The sequence below is a fragment of the Chiroxiphia lanceolata genome, chromosome 1 (genome assembly GCF_009829145.1).
Source record: "Chiroxiphia lanceolata isolate bChiLan1 chromosome 1, bChiLan1.pri, whole genome shotgun sequence".
Lineage (NCBI taxonomy): Eukaryota > Metazoa > Chordata > Aves > Passeriformes > Pipridae > Chiroxiphia > Chiroxiphia lanceolata.
This window is the reverse complement of record NC_045637.1, coordinates 142,710,670-142,722,531: the sequence shown is the minus strand read 5'-3', so window position 1 is coordinate 142,722,531 and position 11,862 is coordinate 142,710,670. Positions and strand designations below refer to the sequence as shown.

The window sequence follows — 11,862 nt, the reverse complement described above, 5'->3', positions numbered from 1 at the left end:
ATCAGGATATACAAGTTCACATTCCTCCTTTTCCCCACAGAAACATCTTCTTCATGAAGGAATTTCTCTGGGAGGTCACTGCTAGAGAAGAGAGTGAATAGCACTGTCTGCAAGAAAATGCCTATTTCAGGCTCCAAGAATTATTCTGGATAACTTGCACAGACTTCTTTAAATGAATGGTAATAACACTTCCTTAAGAATATTAAATCTTCTGTGTAGAGCTCTTCTACCACATTGCAGCATTTAATCTGGTTTGAAAACTAGGTTTTGCCCTCGTGCAGGTCTAGTAAGAGAGCCATATAAAACACGTAAATTAAAAGAAAAAAGTATAATTATGCTCTTTGGTATCTAGATTTTAAGTTTAGATAGTAGAAGAATGAGAGTGAATGAAGTATATCCAAAACCTAATGCCAAATTTTGGGCTGCTGAAAAGAGTCCATTCTTATCTTGTTATAAAAGGTGCAATATTATTGTCTCTTAAATATTACTCATTTTTTTTTTCGGACTTCACAGCTGCCATTGCAGGTATATAGTAACATTACTTCCATTTCTCCATAAAAGAGTCATCCAAATCAAACAATATTTCTGCAGAGCATCACCAAATATGATATACTCATCAACTATGATATATAAATGGAAATTTTGAACTTCAGACTGTAAAAATATGCTCAAAAGTATTAAAGGTGGTACAAATGAAAATCATCTGGAAAAAAAATTCTGTGCTTTGACTGATCTCCTTAGCCAAGCAAGACAAGGCGTTTAGCAAAGTTTTAGTGATCAACTCTCCAGATTAAAAATACATTTTTATGTTAAATTTAAATGCTTGTATGTTCTTCTGTATAATTCTTTGCTATGTACAGGAGATAAATTTGAGGAAGTTTTATTTCACTGAGATCCAAATTCATCTCACTAACTGCAGGAATTTCTCTGGGGTGCCTAATTAGGAGCCACATCAACAAAGGTTGCCTATATAAGTCAATGCTGAGAGACAGCTTTAAAGGACAATTCAGTGTTGCTACTCTAAAATTGCCTCTTCTCATGCACTATAGAACAGGGCTCCCAATCTCAGCTGGGTATTACAATTAGTTGAAATTAATTCTGGCCCCATCCCTAGGGTTCCTTCAGTAAAAAAGTTTTCCTTTTTTCTTTCATTCTGAAAGAAAAAAAATTATTCACAAACCTAAGAAACACGTAGGACAGATGCTCCTGTCTTTCACTTGGCCCTGCAGGCTTCTGAAAACCTATGGAAAATACCATTCTCACTGGTGTTATGGCTTCATAAAGTCATAACCACTGCCACTGCCTTAGACTGGATTCAATGTTCCCAGTAGACATTTCTAGCTAGCTAGCTTGAACTTCAAATTCACCCCATTTCTAAGCTATTCCAGTCCCCAGAAAGGATCTTCAACAGTCTAAGGCAGAATAAAATGAACAATGACATGGCTCCCTACTGCAAACCTGTACTGTTTTTGAACACAGATGGAAAAAGTAAAACAGAGCCCAGACTAACTCTCTGGATGCATGACCCAGGAATTGGTGCACCTTGGAGTCCTGAGGATACACAGCTCTCACAAATGTATTCTGCTCTGTAAGTAACCCGCTTGTGAATTTCATACAGAAAGAACAGAGAGTCATGAAACAAAAACAACAAAAAAAAAATCAAATCCATGTATTTATATAACTTCTCAGGATAGACTTTATCACAATCAAAGGACACAAGCTCCATTCACTCAGCCAAGTTCAGTATTCTTTCAATAAACCAGATTAAAAAAATCCCAGGCTAATGACATGCCGGCAAAGTAAGGGTCATTTAGGAATGCTAAGTGAAAATATTCAGCTGTCTAGTGTTTGGCTGGGGGCAGGGGAGAGACAAACTATATTTCCCCGCATTTATTTCCTTTAGAGATTTTTTTTTTCCAAAAAAGATGCCTTTCTAAGGAAAAAAACCAATGATTTTTCATCCTTTCATACTGCTCTGTATGCTATATGAAAAACTAAAGGGAAGAATTAAGGAGGTGGTTTGGTTTGATTTGGTTTGGTTTGGTTTTACAGTCAAAATTCATGTCTATGTACTCTGGAAAAGTTGCAGTGACTGAAGAATTTATGAAATTGTGATGTGAGAAAAAAAGAAACAGGAAAGAGTAAACCCTACAGAAATAGAGATTCCATTGTCTACTGTCCTTCAGCCAAGATTTTCAAGAATGACTAATGATTCTGGCTGTTACAACGCCTGAGTTGCCTTTGTGGATATTCATTTCCAGAAAGTGCTGAGTATCTTTCCTCTGCAAATCAAGCCTCTTGAAACTCTGTGTAGCTGGGTAACCAAGAAGGAGGCATGGAAAACATCCTTTAAATTTAGAACATTTTTTTTAAACACCCACTTAACTACAGTGCTCAAAAAGACACTTGGAAAAAATGTCATTGTGAAGTGATTGGATTATCTGCTATATAATTACAGTGTTGCAATACATACCCCTGAGATATTCGAGCAGCTTGAGAGGAAAACTAGGGATGATAATGTATTATCTGAGACATGAAGAGTTTAAAAATAGGCAGAAATAATGCCTCCAGCCATTTTTTATTTGCTACACCAAGGCGATACTTTTAAAGTACTTTGTACATTTGCTAGAGATTGTGTTTACCACCTTAGTGATCAGCCATAATCTAAACTATTTCAAAAAAGTGGTTTTTGCAGAGATTTTTGGCCTTTTTTGCAAGTGCAGGCACTCTCCTGCAGTTATAGACATAATCATATGTGAGGTCTGAGGAAACTGATAGATTTGATTTGCATTTAAGAGTTCATGTAACTATCAGGCCAAATGGGACTACACAGATTACTTCAATTAAATGTGTGCTTCGCTGTCTGTAGGATTAGGACCTTACCCATGCCGTTCACTTAAACATTCAGTTATCCTAATATCTGAACATTTAGTGTAATCCACTGGAAAATACACCACAGCACATAAAATTATTATAGGCTGCAAGATACCATTATTTCCAAGTTCACTGGGAATTTACAAATTCCCAGCAAAATATAAGATGCAAGCAGCTGCACATAAGATTAAATCCCCTACCTCCAGCAGTTTTACAAAACTTTTGCATGATATATGTTCATCACACAAAGCTAAGTGCCCACCAATCAAACTGCTATGAATGCCCCCAAAGTGGTTATCTCTTTAAGAAAATAAAGTATGTTGTTTATATAACTTATTAAAAATTGCACCCTTGCATTCCTTTTTCAGATAAAAAGTGTGAGGGCACTGCTTTATCACTTTAAGTATGTGTTTCTTTGAACATATTTGTGCTTTAAAGTAAACACCAATGCTAGTTTTTACGACTACTAAAATCAAAACACATCTTTTCAAACTAATCTGTACAATGGTTGGGAAGAGCCTTTGATTCAGTACCGTAATTATAAACAGGCACTTAAGTCAGAAGTCCTAAAAGAGCATCAGTCATTTAAAATCAAATTAACAGTTTGATTAATCAAACACCAGACTGTCAAGTCAGATAACATACTTGATGGCTTTGTTCAGTTACCAAAGAGGGTTTCCCCTTTAAGCACCACAGATTTCATCAGCAAAACAAATTTTACTTCAAGACGAAAATTTTGGTTTCCTTCAAATGTGCTCTACAGTATTACTAGTAAAATTCTCATGACAAGCCAAATTCTGCTTCACTTTCATGTGGTCACATGGCAGGAATTGGGAGACTTTACAGATAGATTTCCTGTCTCTTTGAAGCCCACTTTTCAGGCAAAAAAGTGTAGTGCGAGTCAGGAGGACGTGCATTAATAGAATCAGATCATGTGAATGTGGTATACCAATGTGGTAGAAAACCAGTTAATTTACTTATTTCTGAAAGTTAGTGATTATTTACTAGAATGTATATGAGAAGCCGGTGCATAGCATAGGATACACTGCATGGATTTTCACACCTGAATCCTCTTTCCCTCCCTTAGAGTATTTTCTGATCCCACCATTTGACACAGAATCTGAAGATCAGTCTTCTCTACAAAAATTTGGAAAGACCCTTCACATTAGAGACAATATAATTGCTGCCATTGTGTTAAAACCTCAAAATGGAAAAGAGCATGCTATGCTACTACACCCCCAGAGTAACAAAATGAACAGACTGGAACATGTCATGCTAGAACAGACACACATCTGCAGAACCATTATGGAAAACACCAGCTCTGTGTTCCACAAAGCAGCATATTCCTCTGTGCTACTGGGATCAATCAAACTTGAGAAATCGTGACTGAAGAATTGTCCTCTGAAGTGAAGTAACATTGATCCTCTGTAAGTATGGTCTTGTATCTGGCAGGAGGTGTCTCCAGATGTGCTGTATTTGATTTACGAAGAAAAATCATGTTAGTCAACACAGAAAGAAGGCATGCACTTCAATTGACCAGAAAGGTCTCAAACAAAGAGAAAGGAAAAGCCATCTTTTGTCTGCAGTACACAAATGCTCCTGGTGTTGGATAATGCTCCAGAATCAGTTTTCAATCGGGTGTCACAAATAGTCTAAAAACAACTATGAAGGTAAAGCGAGTGAGTTTCTCTCTATATCAGTTCACCCACTGTTATTAGACACCGAAAGATTGCACCTATGACAAGCACTCTGAATTGTGAAGCAGCATCAACAAGCAGATGTGTGCTTGTGGGGATAGGCCTGTTTTCAAAAGAATAACTGCAAATGCATGTCCTTCACAATGTCTGATCTGGAGCCCATTTCCAGCATGGTAAGGAAGGATAAAATGGAAGTAAGCCAAGTATACCAACATAAAACCTCTAAATTCATCGCAGACAATTAAAATTAACGGAAATAGGAACGAATTCCAGATTAAACAGCAGCAAAGGAAAAACTTGAAGAAACAAACCCCATCACCTCATACACCAAGGATCTTTCTGTCATGATTCAGTATGCTGCCTGCATAATATCTATGGATGTGTAACCAAAGAAAAATCAAAAATGCCTCCTGTAAATGATGTTTTGAAAAACTGATAATTTCTTGGCTTCATTCCACAACTGGTTTTGATACTCCTCTGTCTATGATTACAACTCAAACTTTAAATGCCTCTACACTTCCAGCCTAAAATACATATTATTTGTTAGTTGTATTCTAAATGACAATTCTTTCAAGGTGTCTGCATATGGAGCCATTTTGGGGGCTGAAGAGTCTAATTCAGCTTCACGTATTTTAATGTTTGGTGCTGCCCATTGATAAGCTCTATTGAATGTGAGAGACCTAAAGATGAGCAGAAAGTAATTAGCCAGTGGGATATTCTCTCCACAATACAAGAAAAACTCCTAAAACTGTGCTTAAAAAAAAAAAAGGCAAGGAGAAAACCTTAACCCACTGCTTAAGTGTGTTATGAGTGAAACAATGATCATGGCTTGTAGGAAATCTAAAGGCTTATGGCAAAAGCATTTCTCTTGCTTACATTGGCATAAAGACAAGAGGTTTCAAAGAAAACTTCTATGGGTTTTGCCAATTCATTACAGTATTTCTGCTAAAAAGAATTTCCAGCACAGGTCAAAATCCAGTGATATATGAACCACAATGTCTTCTGAGGTTTGGATCAAGTATGCCATGAAAATTATGACTGCTTATCTAATCTGTGAAGCTTCCTTTCTTCCTTTTCCCTCCACAGTCCTAATCTCTCCCTCCACAGCCTCATCACTCATTACTACTCACACCAATCTTTCTCACTGTTTTTAAAATATCATGTGTAAATCCCACCAAAACCTTTTTGTTCCTCTTCTAACCACAAATATTGGTCTGATAGCTGCTTCAGATACCAAATCTCAGGATCTCAGGAAAAAAGTGCAACAGCAAGACTCAAACTCTGTATCTGGTGGACTGAGTTCTTTTTTCATATCCATAGATGTTTCCCCAGGATTGAATGAACTAGAATTCACCACCTCCATCCCACAGTCCCACAGCAAAGATATGCCCTAGAGCTTGTAGATACTGCATGCAAAAATTCGCCTATGCATTTGCACAGCTATATAGGCAATTGGGACTTCAAACTTTTTATTCAAACCCATTACAGCTGGAATCAATACAGTTTGCTGTTTGTGTTCCTTAGGGTGAAGAAGCGAATTCTTTTTAAAGCAAATTCTTGATCTCCAAGCTAGATGGACCATCAGATACTGATGACTAATGACAGCTATGTATTGTTTCACCTTTAATCCTCGTTGATGTTAACGGAGACACAGTTTTCAGACTGGGACACCTAACTGCAAGTAACCGGTTCCCTTCATGCTTGAAATATCTACTGATACTGATGAAAGAACATTTTAAACCAGATTCTCTGGAAAAAACAATTTTAACAAAATCCAAAGCTTCCATCAATTTTGATGAAATCTTACATGGGTCAGTTTCTAGTAAACAACTGCTGTTGTATTTTTTTAATTTCCATTTTATTTCTACTTCATCACTTCATTTATTTTACACCTTTGCCATAAAATACCGATACATAGCGTGCTTCAATACTAACAGAGTTTCCATGCCATGAAAAACACCAAGTTTTACTCCAAGTTAGAACAAAAAGACATTTTATCCTGAACAACAGAAAAATGCCATTCTCAATCAGCAATACAACACCTAATTTAGGAACCTAATTTTCATGGACTTAGATGAATATGAAAGTGCTCAAGATAGATATGAGTTTCACTTTCAGAAAAACTCAGAAACAGAAAATAATGTTAATTCCAGACTGAATTTTTAAATATTTGGATTCCTTATTTTTCTTATATAGTTTTATTAAAAACCAAACAAACAGAAAAAAAGGAAGAAAATTCTTCCCAACAGTATAATCCCATCTACCAGCAGTGAGGAATCATTCTCTTTCACATCCTAATGGACATTTCACTCTGCCAATGACACCCTATCACCTTGGCAATCATACAGGAAATTTCAATATACAGGCAAAATAGGAATGAACTAACCCCTTTAACCGTAGCATTTTGGCCACATGAAGATTCAGACCAATGTATTTTGTTTTCTTATTCCAGAATGCCTTTCCATGCCGATACAATCTGCTAGGATAACATCAGACTACATTGTGAAATAATAATTTTGTTAATAAACTAACAAAATTTGCTCTATAACAGAATCCCTACACAGAAAACCATTCTGAATAAGTGCAATAAAATAGCTTATTTTCCTATACATTGGTCAGTCAATTTACTCAAATTCCAGAGAGAAGGTCACTTTTAACTGGTGTCCAGGCAAATCGTTGCCACACCAACACTTCCACAATCACTAACAGCAGTAATACCTGACTCCATTTTTAGCCTCATATTTTGTCCAAAGTCTAAATTCATGTTAAAAAAATCTATACCAAATCAAATAAAAAAAAAAAAGATAAATATTTATGACATTTCATAACTTTTCTAAATCACAGTGGCTTAAAGTATAAGAATCTGAAATGAATATCAGAAGGGAAAAGTTCAGAAAACAGAGTAAATTCATGTCCCTCGTTTGCTGTAGACAAAGATTACACTCTTACAACATTCAGATAAAACTAATTCAGATTGAATTAGTTCAACCTCTTGCTCTCAAGCATCTGATCAATAGAACACAGCTTTAAAATTATCAGAAAGAGACTTCTCCAGAAGGCCATCTCAGCTGAAATCTACTCTAAAACTTCATTTGCTTTAATCTGGCATATATAACATAGATATGTCATCTGGCATACTAATGTATATAGTCCTCAGTATTCACAAGAATTTGTATGAGTCTGGACCATTTCCTTCATAAATCTTAGGGGTGTAATAAAGAGAAGCCTTTCACAGTATGTCACTGTGATTCTAATTCCATTAACAACTTTATTTTACCAGAAACTGTGGCCCTCCAGATATCTGTTCTTGAGGCTCTAGGATTTTCTTTTCCCCTTTGGATTAGCTTTAAATACAGGCTCATACAACTGCACAGAGTAATAGCACTCAAAGGAAAAAAAAAGAGAAAAAAAAAACAAAACCAAAACCAACTGTTATAGAAGGAGTTGTAATCAGCAAAATTCCAGAAGAGAAAATGGGATTCATCTAATAGCTTTTTCATATTTGTACTTGCTGTATCTTTAGAACAAACATTTATGGAAATTAAATCAAGACTTTCTCAGACTTCCTGCTTCCTTTGCAACATTCTCCCCTTTTTCTGTGAACTACAGAATACATTTAGTTCCTTTTTCCCTTGCCACCTTCAGATCATGCTATCCAAAGAGCATTTGAAGGAGAACTGTACCTAATTCAGTCAGTCCATCAGACCAAAGGATCTGCACAGGATAAACAGCTCTTCCCACACCAGACAAACCATTCCACACTGTTCATTATATTTTTAATTATAGCTGGTATTTCTCAGAACTAATCAAAAGGACAGCTCAGTCATTGCTCAAGAAGTCACACCCTTGCAACATTGTTTTAAACATCTGAAAGGTCAATACCAATAAAAATATGTGCTCACAGTGAAGAGTTCCTTTATTTGACATCATCTGCCCAACGCATCTCACTTCTGTCCAAACACTATACAGTCTAAAACCAGAGACTGGAAACAACTTACCTACAGATTCAACATTGTACTCAAGCACAATGGTATTCATCCCTTTTTCCCACTTTTTGATCGCTGCAATGTGAACAGCCACTGGGGTCACATCTGGATTCACTTGGTTCCTCCCAGGGCGGTTTCCCTGACCGTGGGCCTGAGGAAGGTAACTTGACAGTGTCAAATTCAGGTCTCTCTTCTTGTACACTCACCAATAGATAATAATACAGGGCCAAGCCTGCTTTCCTCACAGCAGAGATTCAGAAAAGAGGGTGTATCATTAAAAAAAAAGAATAAAATATTTATTCCATTGCTATCAGAACTCTAACTTACACTTTACTATTTATTCCATTGCTATCAGAACTCTAACTTACACTTTACAGCCTTACATAAATGTCTATGATGTGGAAAGAGAAGGTGCATCTAATGTAGACTGTACATCCTCTCAGAAAAACTGGCTTCTACCACCTCAGCTGAAAGCATTGGAGATGTGAGCAATACAGCAACATCTAAAGACCTCAAATAAACTTGGGACTTCTTCAACCACAAATGCCAGAGGACATTGCTACAAAGAATGTACTATTAAAAACAAAAGCAAAACAAAACGAATAAACAAACAAACAAAACCAAACAAAACCCAAAAGCAAACATAGTAGGAGAATGAGAAAATATGTTTATTTCCAGATTCTTACTGTAAAACTGAGCCACACACATAGCAGACTACACTGGAAGGCTATAGAGAGTTAAGTATAACACTCATCAAGGTATCTCGTTGCTGAATCAGAAGGTCACAACTTCTTTTTTACTTCAAATCCTTTTAGAATACGTGAACATTTGCTTCTTCTGAGTAGGCCTGTATATCCAGCGGATTTTCATATTTTTGGACAGCACAACATACCTTGAAATGACTCCAAACCTGAATAACAGTGTTTTAAAATTAACTCCAGTCACAGTTTCATTCATCCTCAGTCGTGACAGAGTCCTGGAAGGGGCTGAAGGTCAAAAATACCCCTATCACAAGCGTGGCCATGCTGGGTCAGATCAGAGGTCCATCTAGTTGGATATCCTGGCTCTGACAGCAGCCAGTAGCAGATGCCTAAGGAAAAGTATGCAAGCAAGGCAAGCATGCTGTGATCCTTTCCCTACTTACACTTCCAGCATCCTGCGGTTTCAGTGCTTCCTAAGCCAGAGGTTCTGACAGCAGTTTTATATGCTGAATTACAGGATTCAAATCCCCAGCCCTTTATTTTGTGTAACAACAGTAAAAAGAAATGTTTTGCAGTTAATTAATTCATGTGTTAAGCAAGATCTGGTTTTTTAGCCTCAACACAATTTAAGTGTTCCTGCTGCAAAATTACATTTGTTTAGGCACATTTCCATGTCACACATCTAGACATGAATTCCATCGATCTTATTTCATTTGCTGTTTGAAGCTGCAAAGAATCCAGTTTGCCCATAAAGATGCCAAAAGCCTAGAAACTTATTACACACTGCTCACAGTGTGGGTTCAGATACATTATCAGCATAAAAAGAAAAAGGCAAATTAGGCCACAGTAGGAGAACGCGTTTTTAATATTACAGTCTGCAGCTTGCATCTCTAATTTAATGCTGCTGTTTCTCAAAGTTATGCTGCATCATTCTAGGTTGCTGAATTGAAGAGATGACAGTGAACTAAATTTTTACAAGCAACTGGGTAATGCAGATAGTCAGTGCACTTGATGACTTTCAGAGAAACCTTCAGGGCCAAAGTGAATGAGACATTTTCAAAGAATTCTTTAGGCCTTCATATTGATAGAAATGCAGTATATGTTCAGTGTACCAAATCTGGGGAAAAGGGAAATTCTAGTGCATTCTTCCAAAAGAACAGAAAGAAAAAACCCTCAGCACCTGTAAGCAAAATGCATATATCCTCTGTAAATGCTCAGTTGGTTAAATACACATGCCACACACAAACATCACGTAAATTATCATCTCAAGAAATCATTACTTACTGAGAGGATTATCTCGCCATTATGGTTTCTCTCCAGAGCTGATAGTTATCTTCTACATCATATCTACTGTTTACTCCAGCTACAGCAGAAATCAGAAGTAGATATCAAAGAATAGCAAAGAAATACAGACAGCAAAGAAAAGTAAGTTGCAGAACTTCTAGTTTCCTGATGCATCTTACCAAAATTCTGGTCAGCTGGAGCAACTTAATTTGGTTTAATTTAAAGATGATGACTCTCCCAACTAAGAATTAGAAAACTGACATTGAAGTACCCTGGGGACAATGGAACTTTACATTATGTTGTTTTATGAAGTTATAGATTTTTCTGTTTAGGAAGAAAAAAATCAGACAGCTCATATATATGAAAAGTTTTGACCTTTGTCAGATGGAAACAGGAAGGGAAAGACCTAGCACCTGTTGACTTCATCCTAAATAGAAGTCTTTAATATCAGAGAGGTTTGATTTCAACCGTTCCAGTTCCCTGAGATTTTATAATACCATTCAGATGAGGTGGACTTATCAGTTTACCCACTAAAATTACTTCCAAAAGATAGTGAGTACCCACCTTGAAAGTTTACTTTACTAATATTCAGAGGATGCACATGTATGCACCACAAAACCAGTCACCAATGAACACTATGTCTGCTAGCTGCCAAATGGCAGGTAGAGTAGAAAATTATTCAGAATTGTAATTAATCTCGTGATTATTCAGCCAGTATTTCATTTAAGATGCTTACAGCAGGTCATTTTACATTGTCCAAAATAAGCAGCCTGCTACCATTAGATATTTCCTCCATGCAAACTAAAGAATTCACAGTACAAGAGCATTCCAAAAGAACCAAATAATAGTCAATTTTCATGTCAGCAAATTGTTGTCAAAAATTGCAAAAAACTAGCTGTTCTTCAGGATGGGTATTCAACATGTTTAGGCCTCTTCAGCATTTCTTGCCTTGCTCTGGGGAATGAGCGGTTTGAGACCTTTTGGTCTCTATTATAATCCAAAGTATTGTGTTACTTGAGCAAACAAATTAAACACATCAATTAACTGGGAAGAAGGTGTCCGTGAGTCTTGATATCCTGAAGTGGAATTAAGTTAGCACTGGCACTCATATAGCAAACATATTATTACTGTTGGATGTTTATTCAGCAACACCGCAGGGCCTCAGGCCCTTTAAATTAAATTCACATGGCCAGTTTTTAAATAGAGAATCAATAGTGCATATGTCTGTAGTGTTTGAGATATGTATGGTTTGCTAGACTGAATCATTGGGTAAGCTTTTAATTACCTTTTTTATCATTATTTTTTCAAGAAAACATATAA

At 36.5% G+C, this 11,862-nt stretch overlaps 1 long non-coding RNA gene across 1 annotated transcript in view; it reads right to left on the bottom strand.

Annotated features, from left to right (window-relative positions):
* Nucleotides 1-10,565: 10,565 nt before the first annotated feature.
* The window catches only part of LOC116793325, a 34,623-nt gene continuing 33,326 nt past the window's right edge, over nucleotides 10,566-11,862 (bottom strand). Inside the window, exon 3 of the long non-coding RNA XR_004359455.1 lies at nucleotides 10,566-10,621. This is a non-coding gene — a long non-coding RNA (uncharacterized LOC116793325). The remainder of the gene's footprint in view (nucleotides 10,622-11,862) is intronic.